The 19,355-nt window shown below is 44.9% G+C and overlaps 1 protein-coding gene and 1 pseudogene across 1 annotated transcript in view; both read left to right on the forward strand.

Annotated features, from left to right (window-relative positions):
- Positions 1-19,355, forward strand: part of CCDC171 (coiled-coil domain containing 171) — a 303,642-nt gene that overhangs the window by 274,883 nt on the left and 9,404 nt on the right. The gene's annotated exons all lie outside the window — the stretch shown is intronic.
- On the forward strand, positions 17,695-18,484 carry LOC105978974 (annotated as a pseudogene).

The following is a 19,355-nucleotide window of genomic DNA, read 5'->3' on the forward strand; positions in this document are numbered from 1 at the left end:
TGCCTTTTTGCCTCGGCAGTCATCACCACATTTTGGTTTGCTTCTATAATTCTTCAAGTCCAGTGAAATGAGACTGTGGGGACCCATAGGGTCCTGATGTTTTGGAAGCTCATTGCTCTTTGTCTAGTCTGTCTGGGATGCGCTGCTGACCAACTTGGTGGCTGCACTCTGGAGGTGCAGTGCCTGGGACTTGCCCCCAGGTCCCTGAAGGGACAGCGAGAATCCTCCCACAGAATCACCACTGTCCTCAGAGAAAGCCTTTGTTCCTCTTGTAGAAACAAGGGAAGCCATCGCTCCCCTCTCTCTGTCCCTACAAAGATTAACTGAAGGGAGATGTGCAGCGTCCCTGTTGTCACTGTTATTGCCATGACCATTCTGTTCCTATAGGCTTCTAATAGGACGATGATTTCTTGGTTTGTTCTCAAAGGTGGAAGGAGCAAGCACGCACTCAGAGTAACGGTCCCTGTCTCGGCAGAGCTCTGCAGCTGGCGTCAGTGACATTTAGATTTGCATCTTTGTAGCTTTGCCCAAATGTGTGCTATTTAGTTAGGTTGCAAGATCTGTTGTTAAATAGGGGACTTACTGATGGCTGGAAGAGGCTGTGCTTTTATATCCTAATACTTTTGTCCTGCATACAAGGGCTTGGTTTCTAAGGTTGCAAGATTCACATTTTTAATCTGCTTCAGTTTTATTGCATAAATAAAAATCCATGATAATAAAATTTTGTTCGTTTAAAAAGTGAAATACACAATCCTAGCAAATCATCTACTCTGGGATTTCGGAGAGACAACAAATTGCGACAACATGAATTGGGGTAATGGAACAACAAATGATGTGTATCACTGTTCTCGTAAATCATTTGTGCACATTTTTATTAGAAAATTATAGCTGCACATATATTCTAGGAATCCCTAGACCTTAGCAGGCATGGGCATTCAAAGTGCCTTTACTAGGGGATTTTTGGGAAATACTGTGTTTATCCTGACATCATCTGCTACACTTGAAATGCAGTCTTGCTTTCAGAACATATGTAGTTTATAATCAAAGTAAAATATCCATCAAATGAAAACAAAGGGGGAAAAGGTCCGTTTTCTTTAAGCTGTAACTGGGCCTCAAGACATCTTTGCTGCAATTGCTTAGTCACGTGTGAGCACGCCAATGCGACAGCCCCCATGGAAATGCCATTCACTAACAATCATATTTAAAAGTTAATTGAGTTTAGGAAGTCCAGAGGGCTTTGTTGAACATCACAGTGAAGCTATTATAACAGCCTGGAGCTTTAGGACTCTGTGGATCCCCTGAGCCTGAACCGCTGATGCTGTCAATAGTTGGTATGTTCAATGTGAAGGCTTATCCAGGGTGGCTATGAGCTAACATTGGACCCAAAGTTTGCCAAATGTTTATGTATTCACTATAAGTATTCATTAGTGTTTTCTGTTAGTTCTCAAGGATAATTGTATTCTCTGGTTTGTTTTTATTTCAAGGATGTAAAATACATGAACCTTTTGTGGCCTGCCATGTTGGGCACAGCCAGTACTGGGAGCACTTCTATAGTTTATCCCTGCAGTTCCTGGGTCTGATTAAACTGCTTAAAGTATGGGGACGGAAAATGTAAAGTTATTTTCAGGGGGAAAACATTCGTTCAAACTTTAGAAGTGAAAAAATGTATCCAAGGAGGCCCTTCATTTCAAGTAATCAATGCATTCAGATTTCTTAAAAATTCCTTGGAATATGAGGTTTTCTTCCAAGTAGATGAAATAGCCCATCCAGTCCTTCAAGGAGGAGGTAACATAGATATGCCTATAGAAAAATGAAAAACGTCCGCTGTTTGAAGACTCAATGTATTGTTTTGATGGAAATGATGCTGGCTCTATTATCAGTTCAGGGAAAAAAAAATCTTTCCAGAATTGGACTGACTTCTAAAAAAATCTAAGTTGTCTTAGTTGTATATAAAAGAAAAGCGTATTGCCAGGTTTTTAATCCATCGCTCATCTTTTTCATGAACAATTTTTATCTTTCACATCCCACTACAGTTAAGTAGTAATCGGAGAAATATCCAAGTATTTTTTCGTCCAGTGTTTATAGCATACCTCCACGTGCTATGTGCTTTGCCACGAGCTAGGAATGTAAAGGAGGACTAAGAACAGTAAGTCGAGTTTATTGAGTGTTTAATCTGTGTCAGCACTGTGCTGAGCACTTCACCCACGTCACCCCGCTGAGTCCTCATCAGTCATCCCCAGAGTAGGGTATTAACTCTTGCTCTCAGATGACGGAAGCTATCAGGTACAGAATCCAGGATTTGCATTCAGGTGTGTTGTGATCAGAGTAGTCTTCACTCTTCCACCCTACATTGTATTCCGTTCTTCATAGGATGAAGTAAGATGGTTTCTCTTGAGGAGATGATTTGTGATGATTTGGTGATAATAATGAATTGCGACAAGCAATATTAAAAGAGATTCCTGATGGTAGTATGGTGGGATAGGGAGGGAAACAAGAAGAGCTGATACCAAGGGCTCAAGCAGAAAGAAAATGTTTTGAAAATGATGATGGCAACATATGTACAAAAGCAGTTGATACAGTTGATGTATGGATTGTCTTGGAAGATGTACAGTAGCCAGAGCAAGGATGACAGGACTTCCTCTCATTTACTTTGGAGAGACCAATCCCTGGAAAAGGACATCAGCCTTAGCAAAGTGGAGGGTGAGTGGGAAAACAGGAAGCCCGTCAACGAGATGGACTGACAGACGGACGCAGTGGCTGCCACAACAGACTCAAACAGCAGTAATTGTGAGGCTGGCACCAGACCAGGCAGCACTTGTCCAGAGGGTGGGTGTGACGTGGAGCTGACCCCGTAGCACTGAAAAGCAATACAAAGAGCTTTAGTAAATACTCACTTTCTGTAACAATTTCACTTCTGCACACGCAGTCGTGATATTTTAGGCATTATAGCAGGTCTGAGGGTGTTAATCTAAGCAATCGTCATTTCATTCATTACTCCTGTGGAAAGAAGAATATTAATAGGAGGCAGGGAAGATTCACCGCTGCCCAGCAATTCTCTCAAGATCTACCCCTGCCTTGAGCTTCAGATCAGAAGTGCACAGGCTTCGATTGACAAGTTTTCATCTTTTGTAGAGGTGAATTCAATTGGAAGGCATGCTACAAACCCACTACAAATTGTAAGTGTGATTCCAGAAGCTTCACAAGTTTTCCCAGACTGATGAGGTGGCAAGGTATGGCCACCCTGGTGGGAAGTCATGCTTACAAAAAAAAAAAAAAAATCTCACTGCTATCGGGTTGACTCATAGCAACCCTAGGACAGGCTAAAACTGGTCCTGTGAGATTTCAAGACTATAACTCTTTATGGGAGTAGAAAAAACCCATCCTTCTCCCTAGGGTCAGCTGGTGGTTTCAAACTGCTGACCTTGAGGTTCGCAGCCCAGCTGGTAACCACTATGGCTCCTCTGCTGGGAGGCTGGAATTCCCCATCTCTGTCATTAGATTTTTCAGTTGGGTTACTGAGAGGTTATTCAGCCATCTCCGTGTGGCTCTTCAGAAGGGTTTGCAGATGATCTGAAAGGACCATCGTAGGGATGTCGATAACAAACCGGTCACCTCTTCTGTGGTTCTTCTGCACGTAGCTTACAAATGTAGGTTTCTGGGGGCAGTGTAGATGATGCTACCTTTCTTTCATGCTATATGACATTGGTTCATTCCACCTCCTCTTCTTCTTCTCCTCAATTTTCGGACCCCCCGAGTGCCAGTAAATGAAACCTAATTATATATTGAGGTTTGGCCACACAGGGAAGTGGGAGAAAAGGTGCAGACCACTCAGAAAGTTTTTAAAAATAATTCACAAATTACATTTGTTGGCCACACACCTCATCTGAAAAGAGAAGTAGCGTGACTACATATGTGTGTGTGTGTGTGTTTATACACACACATGCATAGTCGAGATTGCCAGGAAGTGCATTTTTAAGGGCAAAGGCTGAATTTCTTACTTTAATTCTGGCTTTATTTTCTGCCCTGAACGGACAAATGCTCTTTTTCTCCTCCAGATCATGCACAATACTGTTATTAATGAGATGGAGGGCAAACGAACTATCAGTGGACTTCGATTCTATATTAAATCTTGATAACCTGAAAACCACACCTTCCTCTCAGTAGGGACCAAGGACTGATGGGGAATTTCGCTACAGACATGCAGGGGTCTGTTTCCAAGCCACTTAACGCATCTCTCTAATATTGCCCCGATCCCTGTCCAGCTCTCCGAACGGAATGGCTAAACTGCAGTCACACTCGTTCGGAGGCACAGGCAAGGCGGAGAGCAGTGAAACATCTTGCTGTGTGTGAGCGGTTCGAGGGCAGGCAGACGCCAGGCTCCTTGACCACCTATTATGAAGCGCTTTGCTGCTGTGTCAAGTGAAATCGAGTTAATTGGGTGAAGCTGTGGAGCATGTTAGGGGCCTGGTAAAGGGTTGCCGTCTGACAGCTGAATGTCAGCAGAAGCCAGTCAAGTGTGGCTGAGAGACAGAGACCTGTCACAAAGTTCTCGCCAACTGGAGCACAGTTAGGGAGCCGATATCTGGTTCCATCTCACTTTCTCCCTCATTGAAGCCAAGCACCTTAGAAGATTTTACACTGTGTGTATCAACCCTTGCTCCCTAAGCTATTCCCGCCCCCTCCCCACCCCAACTGTCCTGCATTCAAATGACTGAACAAAAGATGCTAATGTTTAGCAAAGTGAATGCAAATTCCCTCTTTCCCCCTTTATGCCCAAGCACATAGACATTCAACTCAAAGGAAACTTTGAAGGTTTACATCAAACAATTAGACTGCCTCCAAATTTAGCTTATAATAGAAGCCTTTTCTCTGGAGAGTATGAAAATTGACAATTAGAGCAGTGAAATAAGGAATCCATTTTCCTGTTACTTAGAAAGGCTCGCTTTAGGGGAGCAAGGATTCCTGCAGGGGTGTCTTGAGAATGGACACTTGCCAAGAAACCTTTCCTCTTGTCTTTTGTCGCTTGATTCCTGCTCCACCCCGTCTTTTCCCACTACGTAAAAATGCTTCAAATCAATGACACTGGAAGGTCAAGAGAGAGAGAAACAGAGAAAGGAACAGTGACACACACACCCGCCTTTCTGAAATGCAAAGACCAGGAAAGGAGGCACAGAAGGAAGACAGCAGGAAGGAAGGAGGAAGGAAAATGAGACCTGTGAGGTAAAAACACCGTCTGGGAGAGGAAAGCTTAAGGGAAAGCATGCCCTCCTCGCTGGCGCCCCCCTTCACGAGATGGGTTGGAGTCAGCCCTTTCTTTCGTTCTCTGTCGGGCAAACAGGTGCCTGCTCGGCTCTGCGCCAGCGATGAGTGAGACAGAAGCAGACAGACGAAGCAGTGTCTGCCAGCAGCGCGGACCACTCCCAGCCAGCACTGGCCATTTGCCCTTATGTCACGATGGAAAGGTGGCTCTTGAGCAACGGGCAGGTGGCTCCTGCCACCGAGGAGGCAACCTCTAATTGTTCATTGTACTGAACTTGACATCACAGAGCAACTCGTGCCTAGTCTGCTGTATTGAACAGAGCGGGTCTCAGCCAACAGAGGGATGTGGACACTTGCTTGTCTATGTGGGATGCCCCAAGAGCCCAGAGGGGTGAGGTGGGGGCATCCAATGTCTGACTGGGCAGGCCTGTGGAGAGAGGGGGCCTAAGGTGAGGCTTTAGGACTCCAGCTGTGGAAGAAGCTGCTTTCGAAAGGGGAAGAGCAGGGCTCAAAAATCATTCCAAGGCAGCCCAAACGAGGGCCAGCCTTGTGACTGCAGAGCAAAGCGGTGCGCTGTGGGAGCTGCCTGCCTCTGACGGTCCCCTCCAAGGGCATGACATTTGTCCAGTGGTCACAGACCAGATGCAATACTCAAATCACAGAAGAGCCTCAAATCACCCTGAGCCTGAGCCGCATTTCAAACAAACCCAGGCCTTAAAACACAGTTGTTGTTGTTGTTGTTTGATGTGGAGGTTTTTACGGAGTTGGTCTGCCCGGGGCTTTGGTGATTGGTGAACGAGGACTGGTGGGGTTTGTGTTCAGGTAGGTACCCGGAGCAGGAGATGGGGAGCTGAGAGCACTTCTGTATGCCCATCCTCCCTGCAGGTGTAAGGACGGGCAGGCACCTGGCCTCTGAGGAAGAGGCCCTCCAGGTGGAAGCTGCAGGGACTGGTTCATGAGAAACACTCCACATTTCCACGGTTCTCGGGTGACAGAGGGGGAAGGGCAAGCCTAAGGTCAGTTCCTGGTCGAACACAGTGCCCTGTTGCACAATGAGCCCTGTCATACCCTGGGGCTGGCCCCGGGGGAGGCGTTTTGGTCACCCAGTAGCTCTTGCAGGGTCCCTGTGCTGGGAACTGGACGTCCTTACTGTGTGAGCCGGGCAGGGAGAAGCAGGGCACACTCTGACTCACTGCTGAGACTTGTCTGTATCCATGGAACAGGAGACTGGAAAACTCCCAGGGCCACTGCAGTCAAAGCCAGTGCTACGAAACACAGCAGATGCTGTGGTTCTGTGGTGTTTCAGTGAATTATTATTTAAGAAGGACTGGCTCAGGATGCTGATCTGTCGAGGACAGTGCGAGCTCTCTGAGGACAGGGGTTCTATGTGCTTTGCTCACTGCTGGACCCCAGAACTTTAACAGTCTCTGGGTCATCGTCGTAGACCCTCAGCAGAGCTTTACTGAAAGAATCCCTGGAGAGGGCTGATTTAGGATGCGAAGGGCGGATTTGGGTTGAGAAGTGCTCTCCGCATCGATTCAGACGCAGGACGTCTATCATATAGAATTGATCACGCAGGGAGCAGATCCCTGAAATGTAACCTGCAGGCCCATTATTTCGGAATTCTGTGGCCTTTACGCTGTTCTCACAGTTTCCGTAGGATGTTCTCCCTCGGGCTGGGTTTGGCTCGAGCCCACTGGCAATGGCCTCCCGTTCTATCAGAAATGGCCCTCCTGCCCATCATGCGGAGGAAATGTCATTGCCAGCTAAGTGATTTGTCTTGGAACCAACTCCCCAGTGCTTGTCGTGATTCGAGGGCATTCCACAGATGTGAACCCCGGGCCACGTGACTCGCCTCCCGTCTGAAGTGCCCGTCTCTGCCTGAGAAAGAGAACACGTTCTTTTAACTGAGGCTAGTCCCTCCGGAAAGGCCCAGCCAGGAGCAGATCAAAGCGTCCCCAGCCCTGGGATGGTAGGATTTATGCCTGGAGGGCATGGGTATGGAGACTGCCCGCAGTGTCCCAGGGTGGTACAAGCTTGAGGGCCCCTAGAAACAACACTGAGAAGGAAGGCGCCCCAAGGGGGCAAAGCCTGGGCTTCACATTTTGAAGCGTGAATTCTTAGCTCATTTTGCTGCGATGTGTGAGCAGGGATCCTAGCATTGTTAGTCAGCTTTAGGAACCGGTCTTTCTGTTCCCTCACAGTGAATTCCAGGAGCTTCTTTCCCTCCCCTGCGCTTTCTTTACCTTAGCACAGGTTCGGCTATGAGCCTCCCGGAAAAACAGACCGCTGAAAGGTCAAAGTTTATTGCCTCCAGATTATTACTAAAGTTTTTGACATTGCATAAAAAAACAGAGTTTTATAACTGTAAGAGGAAATTCTTCAGTAATGAAAAAGTCAGAAACTCTTGCCTAATAGTTCCCAGAGAGAGTGTGACATGTGTACATTTTGACCACAGAAGTCGTAATCTGGCAGCTGGACGCGCCTTTCGGAGTGAAATGAAGCCATGCACATTGTAAGTAGTTGCTCGGCACAAGAAGCTGCCCTTTGTACAGAGAGGAGGTCCAAGTGCCTGGGTACGGTAGGCTGTCTGAGCGTCGAGTGAAGGCCAGCTTGTGAATATGAGTTAGGTACTTGAAAATGTTGAAATAAGACAGTGTTCTCTGCTAAAGCATAACCTATCCACAGCTTGCAGAACGCCTCGTTATAGGCCACCCTCTGAGACCTTTCACGACCCAAGTACATCTTTCATTTGACCACTCAGTTCAGAGTCTTAACGACACCAAACTAGAGGTTTGGGTGTGTATAAAATTAGTCTTTGTAAGGAAAGAGCTTTTATCTGTAAAAGCAAAGCATGCTTATAGAAGATAATCAGGAAAACATGAATATAGAAAAGAAAACCCACCATGGTGTGACTGTGTGTGCGCTAGGTGCCAGTGCGTTGTTGTCGCCCACGGTGAGCCCGTGACCACAGCACCGACACGGTCCATCCCAGGCCATCCTCACTGTCGTTACCTCGGAGCCGGTTGTTGCAGCCAGAGTGTCGGTACCGCTGATGGAGGGTCCTCCTTTATTTCGGCTGACGTTACCATGCCTGGTGACTTCCTCCAGGACCTGGTCTCCCCTGAGAGCATGTCCAACGTGCGTCAGACAAGCCCTGCCATCCTGGTTTCTAAGGACATCTCCAGCGCAGACCTGTCTGCTCCTGGCAGCCCGTGGTATAACTGCGTTCGATATTTTCCACTAGCACGCCACTCAAAGGCACCACTTCTGCTTTCTTCTCTCTCCCCGGCTCAGCTCTCACACGATAGTCTTGGGTGAGGGGCACCTTAGTCCCCAGGTGCCCAGGCATGGTAACGTCAGCCGAAATAAAGGAGTGGCAAACGAAAGATGATCTTTCCCCTCTATTAGTGTTTCACACATCCCATTTGTGTGGTTCCACCCAATCATTTGGTGGGAATTACAGCAAGACTGAATAGAAGAACCATATTAAAGATTTCACTTCACCCCAGATTCACCTGCAAGGGAAAAAAAGGCATATGCCCAGCTAGATGCATGTATGCATATATGTCTATGCTTTCTTTTAAAAAATGCAAAGAGTACTATATATATTCCAAAGCCTTCTCTTTTTTTCACTTGGACATATTTCTCTATCAGTACTGACATTTTTTCCCTTTTGGGGGGGACTAGTTATATGTTTTTCCATGCATCATTTAAATAACCCTCTGTTGATGAACAGTTAGCCCCCCTCCCCACCCCCCACCCAAACATGCTTCAGTACCCACATCTGCATGTCTTGGTGAGCTTCTGAGAGTCTACCGTAGGAGAAATACCTTGCTGTGGAATTGCTGGATTAAAGGGAAGGAGCATTTAGAATGGCCTCCCAGAAATGCTGTATGAGCTTATCTACAAACAACATTGTAAGAGCTCGCTCTCACCCTCCTCTTCTTCCACAGTGGGTATCATCAGACGTCCACATTTTGCTTGCCTGGTAGCTGAAAAATCATCTTTCATTGGCATATTTTGATTTGCATTTTAAAATCATCAGTAAAGCGTCGCACCTGTTCATATGTTCATCGACTATCTTTTACCCTCTCCATCCCATGAGCTCAAATGTAAGAACAATTGTGACGATGGCGCAGGACCGGGCAGCATTTCACTATCTTGTCCGTAGGGTCACTAAGAGTTGGAGTTGAAACTGACACAGTGGCACTTCACACAGCTGTCCCTAAACTGTCACTTGTTTCCAGGGAAAAGGCTACCAGTACTTTCTTGGCATATGTTTTCTCTCTGACTCATTTTTTTTTGGGTGTGTGTGTGTGGATAGATCCTTTGATTTCTCCCCAAAACCAGACTCACTGCCATTGGGTCAATTCTGACTTATAGCAACTGTGTTAGTCTGGGTACTTTGGAGAAACAAATCCACAGAGACTCATGTATGAGAGAGAGTTTTATATAAAGTTTAAGTGAGCATCAAGAAAACATCCCAACCCAGTGCTGCCCAAGCCCACAAGTCCAACATTAACCCATTAACCCATATGTCCAACACCAGTCCAGAAAGTCCTCCTCCATCTCACAAAACAGACACCATAATGCCGACCGCAGGAGGAAAGTCGGGTCAGTGAAGGTGTAGTAAGCATCTTAGCACTGGCAGGGGTCTCCACAGGGCTGCTCCAGCACCCAGGGCTGCATCAGGGTAGGTCCATGTGGCTTCTCCTCAGGGATGTCTTGCAGGAAGTCAGCCTTGCCAGCTGAAGCAGAGAACTAAGGCAGCTGCACCCTGGTCCAACCCTCAAAAGCAAGAGACCTGAGAACTCGAAAGGCGAGGCTCACCAAGCCATTATCCCTCCGCCCTTCAATTAATCCCACATGTGTTTATCGGCCAGGTTGGCACAATTAACTAACTAACTCAGCAACCCTTTAGGATAGAGTAGAACTGCCCCTGTAGGTTTCTGTGACTGTAAATCTTTTTTCCCCTTCAATTCCTCCCCTGCCCACCCCCCCAACAGTTTTGTTGGCATTTAATACACATATCATCCAATTCAATAGTTCAGTCATATCAAGAAGAGTTGTACAATCACCACCACAATCAATTTTAGAACATTTTCTTCATTCTTGTCCTCATTGTTATTAGCTCCCATTTCCCCCCAACCTGCCCTGCCAGACCCTCAAGGAATCATTGATCTAGTTACTGTTGCCGTAGATTTACCTATTTTGGATTTCATGAGAAAACAAACAGAAAACTAAGAAGAATAACAGGGTAGATACTGTAAGTCGTTAGGGGAGTAGAAAACCTCATTTTTCTTTTGAGGAGCAGCTGGTGATTTCAAACTGCTAACCTTGAGGTAAGCAGCCCAATGCATTGCCCAATTTTTTACTTGGTTATAAAATCACTGAGAAAAATACAAAGCAACCAAACAAAGACGTTTGCACTTCCTAGACTTCTCCTGTTAGTGGCATCCTGACTTCTGGCCAATAGGATGGAAGCAGTGCTGCAGTTTCAGGAGGTGCCTTTACCTGGTGGAGGCGCACCCTCCTCTACTCCACCCTGCTTTCTCTGGCTGGCATGCATACTCCCTCACACATGTTGACAGTATACTGAGAAGCCGCCAATGGAACCACGAGGAAGAAGCCCATGCTGAGAATGAAGAGCAGCAAGATGGGAATGGCCAAGGCTCCTGATAGCGTCACACAGCCGCATCAAAGGGAAATGAACTTCTTTTTCAAGCCACTGACAACTGGGTTTGTTTTTGCCCCAGCCAGATTCAATAAACACAGTATTCTTGGCCTGCTTGATAATTACGGCTTTCCTTTTCATGATTTTTCACAAGCTTTTATAAATTCAGAAGGTCAAACCAGGGCCGTCCTGAGTGTTGTAACTATTTGTACCTGTTTATCAGTTCACATTTTTTAACATGGCTTTTCTGTACGAAATAAGTTTTATTTCATTTGGTAACCTTTTTTACATGTTTGTGGTATCCACATTACACACTCTCTCTCAGTTGTTTGGGAACATGTAATTCTAAGACATTGGGAAGATGTCTTCCTTTTCTGGCCATTGTGAGCATTCCCTGGCAGTAGCTGTGTCAGGATTGCTAGGGTAGGGCAGTCTGGCGGCATAGTGGTGTGTCAAAGGGGCATTAAAACTAGGAAGAGAAAGAACAAATCCATCTGGGAAAATCTTTCCCTTTTTTCCCTTCTCCACCTGAATCCCTATCAGAGAATCTTATCCTCCAAGAGAACAAAATGGGAATTGCTGTCTTGTCAGGTACAAGACATCTTTAAAGTAATTTCAGATTCAGGTTTAAGTATTTCAGTGCAATTTCAAACACGGGTGTTGGGTAGTATTTGTGAGGATAACAGCACATAAGTAAGTTTCATTGGGGAAGGGGCTAGAATTTATATTTGGTGTATATATTTCCTCCAGCACCATGGGTAGTTAAATGTTGGGTGATAATAAAATATGCTGCAAAAATGTAAACATTCATTTTTAGCCACAAGTACCACCCCGGTATTTGATTTTCCACTTTCACAAAGATTCGTTGAGCCTGTACTATGCTTGTGAAACAGCTCTGGTTATGAAATAAGCCCAAGACTTTGTCTTCTTTGAGTAGCACAAGGGGATGTAGCCAAGTGAGTCAAATGACTCAAATTTCACGTTCTTTCCCACAACATGGTAGCCCGAGCCGTCGGGGCAAGTCTGCCTACTCGCTGGAGCTATGACTTCTTTATCTGTAGTGAGGACAATAAGCGGTCTTTCTCCTGAGCTGATTCATTGCATAGGATACTGTTTATAACTTGAACCCTAGCATGTGCCTGACGTAAATGCTCCATGCAAGTGTCCTGTAATTATAAAATTGTATTTTATTATCATGTGAGAAGAGTAGTCAGGCAAGAACTGAGGAAGAGAGGTTACTGTATGCTGCACATTTTTATGTCTATTGTTAAATCCTTACAACGACCCTCTAAGTACTTCACAGACAAGAACACAGGCTACCACGGGTGGAGTAGCTGGTCAACCATCACAGAGTTAATAAGTGGCAGAGTCCAGATTGGGACCTGAAGTTACTTCCTATTACTCTACTGCTGCTTCTACTTGGGACATAATCTGTATATACATAAGGTCCTCACATACCACCAGATGCTCAAAAGTAGTGCACGCGTACTTCATTCACTCCATCATTCAATATTTACAAATCTCACTTAGTCCCAGATACTCTGCTAAGCGCGGGGAATATGGAGTCATGACTTCATCACTAGGCGTGAGGAGGGTTTACAAATAATTATAAGTTGTGGAATGAATGCTCATGAGGGAAGGTCAGATTGCCATTGGAAATTGGAAGTAACTGTAGCTGTGGAAGGGTGCGGAGGTGCTGAAAAACCTTAGCAGGAAGGTTGAACAGAGTCTGAAAGGCACAAAAGGCGTTCACCTACAAGAGACAAAAGGTTACCGTAAGCGTTGACAGGCAGTATTTATTTGGGCGTGGAATGTGAACGTGTGTGTTGAGGAACTCAGAGAGTTCCATGTGGCTGGAGTCAAGCACAGTGAGGACGTGGTAGATGCGGTTGGATGGGCAAGCAAAGAACATAGCATGTGAGCCAGGCTGTAGGAGCTTCCAAGTCACACGGCAGAGGTCCTGGCTGTAGGGAGCATGTAGGACTGAAGCAGTTAGACCCATCCATCTACCGTATCAGCCAAGTTGTAAAGGCTGAATTTGAACCCGATGGATTGACATTAGATCTTAGATCAATGCTGAGCGTTCACTTGGGGAACAAATTCTGATGGAAATAAAGTTTGTTTGTTTTTTAGCATCTTCCACTTCTCTGTTCTGATTTCTTTCTACCTCAGTGATTATCCTTAGTTCTTATTCTTTATGTACGTAGGGCTCTTAGGGTGTTTCCTGTCTGCTTCGAGGCTCCTTTCACCAGAGACAAGCTCAGTGGACTTATTCCCCACCCCTGGGTGCCAGTGAGCTGAAGATTCACCACAGTATCTACTAAAGTTTGGATGACTTGCAGGAAGATTACTATATAGCTTTATTTCTGCACATGTGGTATTATAACCAGGAGTCAGAACTGACAGCAGAGAGGAAAACAATAGTTCATGGTGTAATAGCTAGGTGTGTGTGTGTGTGTGTGTGTGTGTGTGTGTGTAGCCACCTCTTATTCTTCATGGATTGCACAGTTGCAAAATGGCTAACAAAGATTTATGTAGAACTTCATACTTGTAGTACTTTGGTGATATTTTGCAGACTTGTGCAGAGTGGGCAAACTAATTTAAGGTACGCAACTTGCACTCACCAGCCGAGACCCAACAAGGTGTACATCCTGCTCTCTCACTGTACACACGTGTCCTTTTCATTAGTGCAGTGATGGTTGCATTTTGTTGTTGTTGTTGATAGCAACTTTACTTGTAAGAACTAAGCATTAAAGCAACCCAAGTTTCCACCAACAAACAAATGGATAAACAAGTTAAAAAGTTGTGGCATATTCATAGAATGATCTAATACTCAGTGATACAAAGGTACAATTAATTATTGATATAAAAACCGGCTTGGATGAATTTCAAAAATCATTATGGCGAGGAAACAAAATTTTAAAACAGTCATACTGAAGACAAAGCAGGTGCATAAGCAAATACGGTGAAGAAAACTGATGTTGCCCGGCTGTCAAATTACACAGAATCTGGGGTCCTATAGGCTGGAAGATAAACTCATCTAACTGAGAAACAACAAAACCCACATGGAAGACACACACCAGCCTGTGAGATCACAAGGCATCGAAGGGATCAGGTGTCAGGCATCAAAGACCAAAAAAAATTATAGCATTGTGAATGAGGGGGAAGGCAGAGTGGGGACCCAGGGCCCATCTGTGGGAAATTGGACATCCCCTTGCAGAAGGGTGGTTGCATTTTTGTGCTTTCTGTTGGTGATTTTGCTTTTTTAAAATGCCTCTGAGCAGAGCACCACTGAGCACCAGGTGCTACAGAAGCACATGAAGTTTGGGATAGACCTTACAATGAAAATACAAGTCTTTGAAAGAACTTTGTTCAGGAGTGAGTTAGAGTGCTGTCGACCGTGAGTTCAACATTAACCAAAAATATGCATTGAACACGGTGTCCTTAAACAGAAACGCACACTCTACCAGGTGCAGTGTTGATTGGTTGATGAAAGTGTGAAAAGGTTTGTGAGGACCTAACCTTATGTGTTTCCTAACAGCAACAGCTCGGTATTAACGAAGGAAGTGAAGAATAAACATTGGAATAGGGATTGATAAGAAGCAGAAGAACGAGGGAGAGAGAGGCAGACAGTCCACCAATGTTGCAGCGTGACGCTCCCAGCCTTCCCGCAGGAGAAAGACGAGTCTTTCTCCTCCCATGAAGACTTCCCAGTTACTCCCTGTCCCATAGGGTCACTATCAGTCAGCCTCACGTGGCAGCTTTTTGTTTGTTTGTGTTCATTGGTGGTGATAGTGGCAGCGAGGTGATGCCTCTCACAGTGACCCCACAGGACAGAATAGAATGAACAGGGTTTTCTAGGGTTTGATCTTTATGGAAACAAACCATCCTGTCTTCTCTCTTACGGAGAAGCTGGGCATTTGAACCCCCAACCTTCTCTTAGTGGCCAAGTGCTTAACCATTGCACCACCAGGATGACTTTTTAGATCCACCTGTGCAATAGATCCTTCTCCTTAAGAATGGCCTCACGATACCCTCTCAGAGTCTTACCGATCCTGTTTGGGACACTCAGATCATCCGCTAACCAATGTGGAATTTGGATGGACCTGGGTGGACTTTGTCCCCCTCATCTTATAGGTACAGGAAGTGAGACTGAGCCGAGCGAGGTCACTTCCTCGGAGTGACCCAGTGGGGTGGGACAGCCCTGGCTGATAAACGATGGGCTCCGGTGTTCTTTGTGCCTTGCATGTGCTGTGCCTCGCAGAATCTCTAGGTGGTCCTCTCCAGGCTTCCTAAATCCTGTGTCCTCCTCTCACTTGTTATCATACTAAATTCTAGGAGACTTACCTTGATCATGAATGCTGCACAGGAGACTAATGGCTTCGTGCCATTGTTTCAGAAGCCTTGGCCTGCAAAATGGCTTTGATTTACAGACAGTTTATTGAGTGATTATTTTATTATCAGACTAATGCTTTATTTATTTGGAAGATGCTGTGAGAAAATTAAGATATTAAAGCCTTTAAAAATGGCTACTGGGGACGTCCAATGACTATATTTCATAAGATTTTTAAGATGCAGAATTTTGGTAGACACATTTTGTATTGTGAATATGTATTTAGCTGATGGACTATAACAGCTCAGATAGAATCATTTACAGTTTATTGGGTAAATAAAAGTGCTTCTATAAAGATTCACACGACACCTAGCGTTATTTCAGGTAACTAATGTACTTGTGAAAAATTGCTTAAATTTAGATTTACACGAGAGACTACCAGAAAACCTCCACAGTTTAAAAAGAAGCTTAAATGACTATAGACTTTACAGATTTAAAATGTAAGACCAAATGGTGGTTGTTAATTTTTAAGAGTCTCTGATAAAACATGATTTGAGCATCTTTTACTCTTTGTGCTGTGTCAAAAGTGGAATGATGTATTTCTAGATATAATTTGTTAACAAGGACAATAATTTATGTGTAGTAGTTATTTTAGGAGTCCCGGGCACATGGTGGGTTACACATTGGGCTGCTAACCCGAAGGTCAGCAGTTTGAAACCACCAGCCGCTCCTCTAAAGAGTTCCAGTCTCAGAAATCCACAGGGGCAGTTCTACACTGTCCTGTAGGCTCACCATGGGTCAGCATTGTCTCAGTGGCACTGCGGTTTCGAAAAATCATTTGTTATTTTACCATCACATCCTCCAACCAAGACCTCATCCTGATTATCGCTGACTCATTTTTAAGCGATTAATGTGACAAAATCAGATTGTCACCATTTTATCACGCCCCACCCACACACAACAGTCTATATCGAATGACCTAAGGGACAAAAGCAATCATTTATTTTCATTTAGACAAAAGAGGGTTTTTTTTTCTTGTTGGAGGTTATATATTTTGTAAGGGTGCATGTGTTTAAGGTAATCTGCACTTTTTTCCTAATCTTCTGAGGTTTTGACATTATTTTGCACATATAGGACATAGAGTGGGTCAAAAATAGTACGCAGACCAGGTTTCCTGGTCATATGAAGACTGGTAGAACCCCCAACATGTTGACCCTTAGTCATGATCTGGAACTGAACTTGCCCTTGTGGCTCAATTTTCAGCCAAACAATAGACAAGTCATAGAGGGAACAATTACACTAGCAAGTATATACACCTTAGATTAATCAAACAAAAGGGCAGCATGTACCCAAGGACACAGCTCAAAAAGGTAGGACAGAAGGAGGAATGGAAACCGGAAACACAGGTGGGAAACAGGTAAGTGATATTCCGTTGTGGGGATTGCAATCACAGACGTGAAACAAACGGTGTGAATGGTTGCATGGAAAGTTCACGTACTCCGTACATCTTCAGCCATTCACAAAGGAAAAAAAAATATCAAATGGAAAAAACTGATATTCTGACTAGAAATACTAGAGACATTTTGAACACTATTTCAAGGTTGTCTAGTGAAGAAAATGTTTTATGAGTTGTGTGTTAGTTAGGTTTATTGTGCCAACCTGGCCAATAGGAACATGTGGGATTAATCAGGTCACAGTTTGATTGGAGGGCAAAGGCGTAAATGACTCTGCAAGGCCTGCCCCCCTCTCTCTGGTTCTCTGGTGATTGGACCAGGACCAGCATGCTGCTGCTTTAGCTCGTTCTCTGCCTCAACTTGTGTGGCACACACCTGTAGGCCAAGACAACCTGTGGATCGTGTTGGTAGAGCTTGAGACTCCTCCACCATGCTGCTGGTGTGTACATCGCTTGAGCTTGGCTTGAGGACAGTGGATCCTGGTGGCTCGCCTTGCTTGAGTTCCACATCCCATCCGGGCCGGCTTCGCTAAGCGCCAGCTCCCTAGCTACTGACTGTTGCTGACCCACCCTGCTGTTTGCTGCCTGTGGGTAGACTCTGCCTGCCTTGCCCTAAGGAGGGTTCTGCTCTCTGCTTCCTTGACCTTGGACCCTGCAGCCCATGTGAGTCAAATGATTTCCAATATATTAACTGTTCCACAAAAGTGAGTTAGACTGAGCCCTCTGTACTGCTGTGTGGATTAATTAGCTGTTATATTCCTTTTCTTTGTATAAACCTATATATGGATAGGTTTATACATATATATATATAATCATAAGTGTCAGAAAGCCAAAAAAAAAAAAAAGTGTCCTGGTTTTGTTTCTCTAGAGAACCCTGCCTAACAAAAGTTGAAAATGTGCTTTCAGACAACATGCTGCAAAAGAAGTATTAAAAAGAGTGACCGTCGTCCTTTTGGCTCTCTGCACAGCGCCATGGTGGTTGGCAAGAACAAGCGCCTTATAAAAGGTGGCAAAAAAGGAGCTAAGAAGAAAGTGGTTGGTCCATTTTCTAAGAAAGACTGGTATGATGTGGAAGCACCAGCTATGTTCAATATAAGAAATATTGGGAAAACACTAGTCACCAGGCCTCAAGGAACAAAAATTGCATCTGATGGCCTCAAGGGTCCAGTTTTTGAAGTGAGCCTTGCTGATCTATAAAACGATGAGGTTGCCTTTAGAAAATTTAAGTTAATGACCGAGGATGTTCAGGGCAAAAACTGCCTGACCAACTTTCACGGCATGGACCTTACACGGGACAAGATGTGCTCCATGGTCAAGAAATGGCAGACTGTGATTGAAGCTCATGTTGATGTCAAGACTACCGATGGGTACTTACTTCGTCTGTTCTGTGTTGGTTTTACTAAAAAGGCAATAATCGGATTCGGAAGACCTCTTATGCTCAGGACCAGCAGGTCCGCCAAATCCGAACGAAAATGATGGAGATCATGACCCGAGAGGTGCAGACAAAGGACTTGAAAGAAGTGGTCAGTAAATGGATTCTAGACAGCACAGGGAAAGACAATGAAAAGGCTTGCCAGTCTATTTATCCTCTCCATGATGTGTTTGTCAGAAAGTAAAGATGCGGAAAAAGCCCGTTTGAATTGGGAAAACTCATGGGCTTCATGGTGAAGGTGGCAGTTCTGGAAAAACTACAGGTGATGAGGCAGGTGCAAACGTGGAACGAGCTGATGGCTCGGAGCCACCAGTTCAAGAATCTGTTTAAAATTCAGACTTAATGTTGACAAATAAAAGATCTCACAGTGGAAAAAAAAGAACGAAAGACCGTTCTCAGAGACCGTCGAGTCAATTCTGATTCACAGTGATCGAGAGAAAGCTTCCTCCCAGTGCTGCGCCACCCTAACCTCTGCTCTGTTTGAGCCCATTTTGCAGGCCCTCTGTCAATCCATCTCTTGGAGAGTCTTCCTCTTTATGAATGATTTTCTGCTTTACTAAGCATGATGCCCGTCAACCAGGAGCTGCTCTCTTTTGATGACGTGCCCAAAGTAATCGAGACGAAGTCTTACCATCTTGGCTTCCAAGGAGCATTCTAGCTGTACTTCTTCCAAAATAGATTTATTCCTTGCGCTGCATCTCCGTAGTATATTCGGTATTCTTTACCAGCACCATCATTCAAATGTATCAGCTCTTCTTCAGTCTTTCTTGTTCATTGTCTAGCTTTTGCATGAACATGAAGTAATTGAAAGCACCATGGCGTGGGTCAGACACACCTTGGTCCTCAAAGTGACATCTTTGCTTGTTAACACTGTCACGAGGTCCTTTGCAGCTGATTTGCCCAATGCAATACATCCTTTGATTTCATGAGTGTGGCTCCTAACAAAATGAAACCCTTGAGAACTTCAGTCTCTTCTCCGTTTATCACGATGCTGTCCTACGGATGTCGTTGTGAACAGTTTGTTTTCTTGAGTTGTGTGCTTACAGAAGCATGCAGGCCTTGATCTTCATCAGCAAGTGCTTCCCATTTGACTAGTTATCAGCAAGCAAGTTGTGTCATCTGCATGTTGCAGGATATTAACGAGTCATCTTTAATCCCAGTGCCGTAGTTTCCCCCATATGATCGAGCTTCTCAGATTCTC

The sequence above is a fragment of the Echinops telfairi genome, unplaced genomic scaffold (assembly GCF_000313985.2).
Source record: "Echinops telfairi isolate 266 unplaced genomic scaffold, ASM31398v2 ScPeMD7_25;HRSCAF=90, whole genome shotgun sequence".
Taxonomy (NCBI): Eukaryota; Metazoa; Chordata; class Mammalia; order Afrosoricida; family Tenrecidae; genus Echinops; species Echinops telfairi.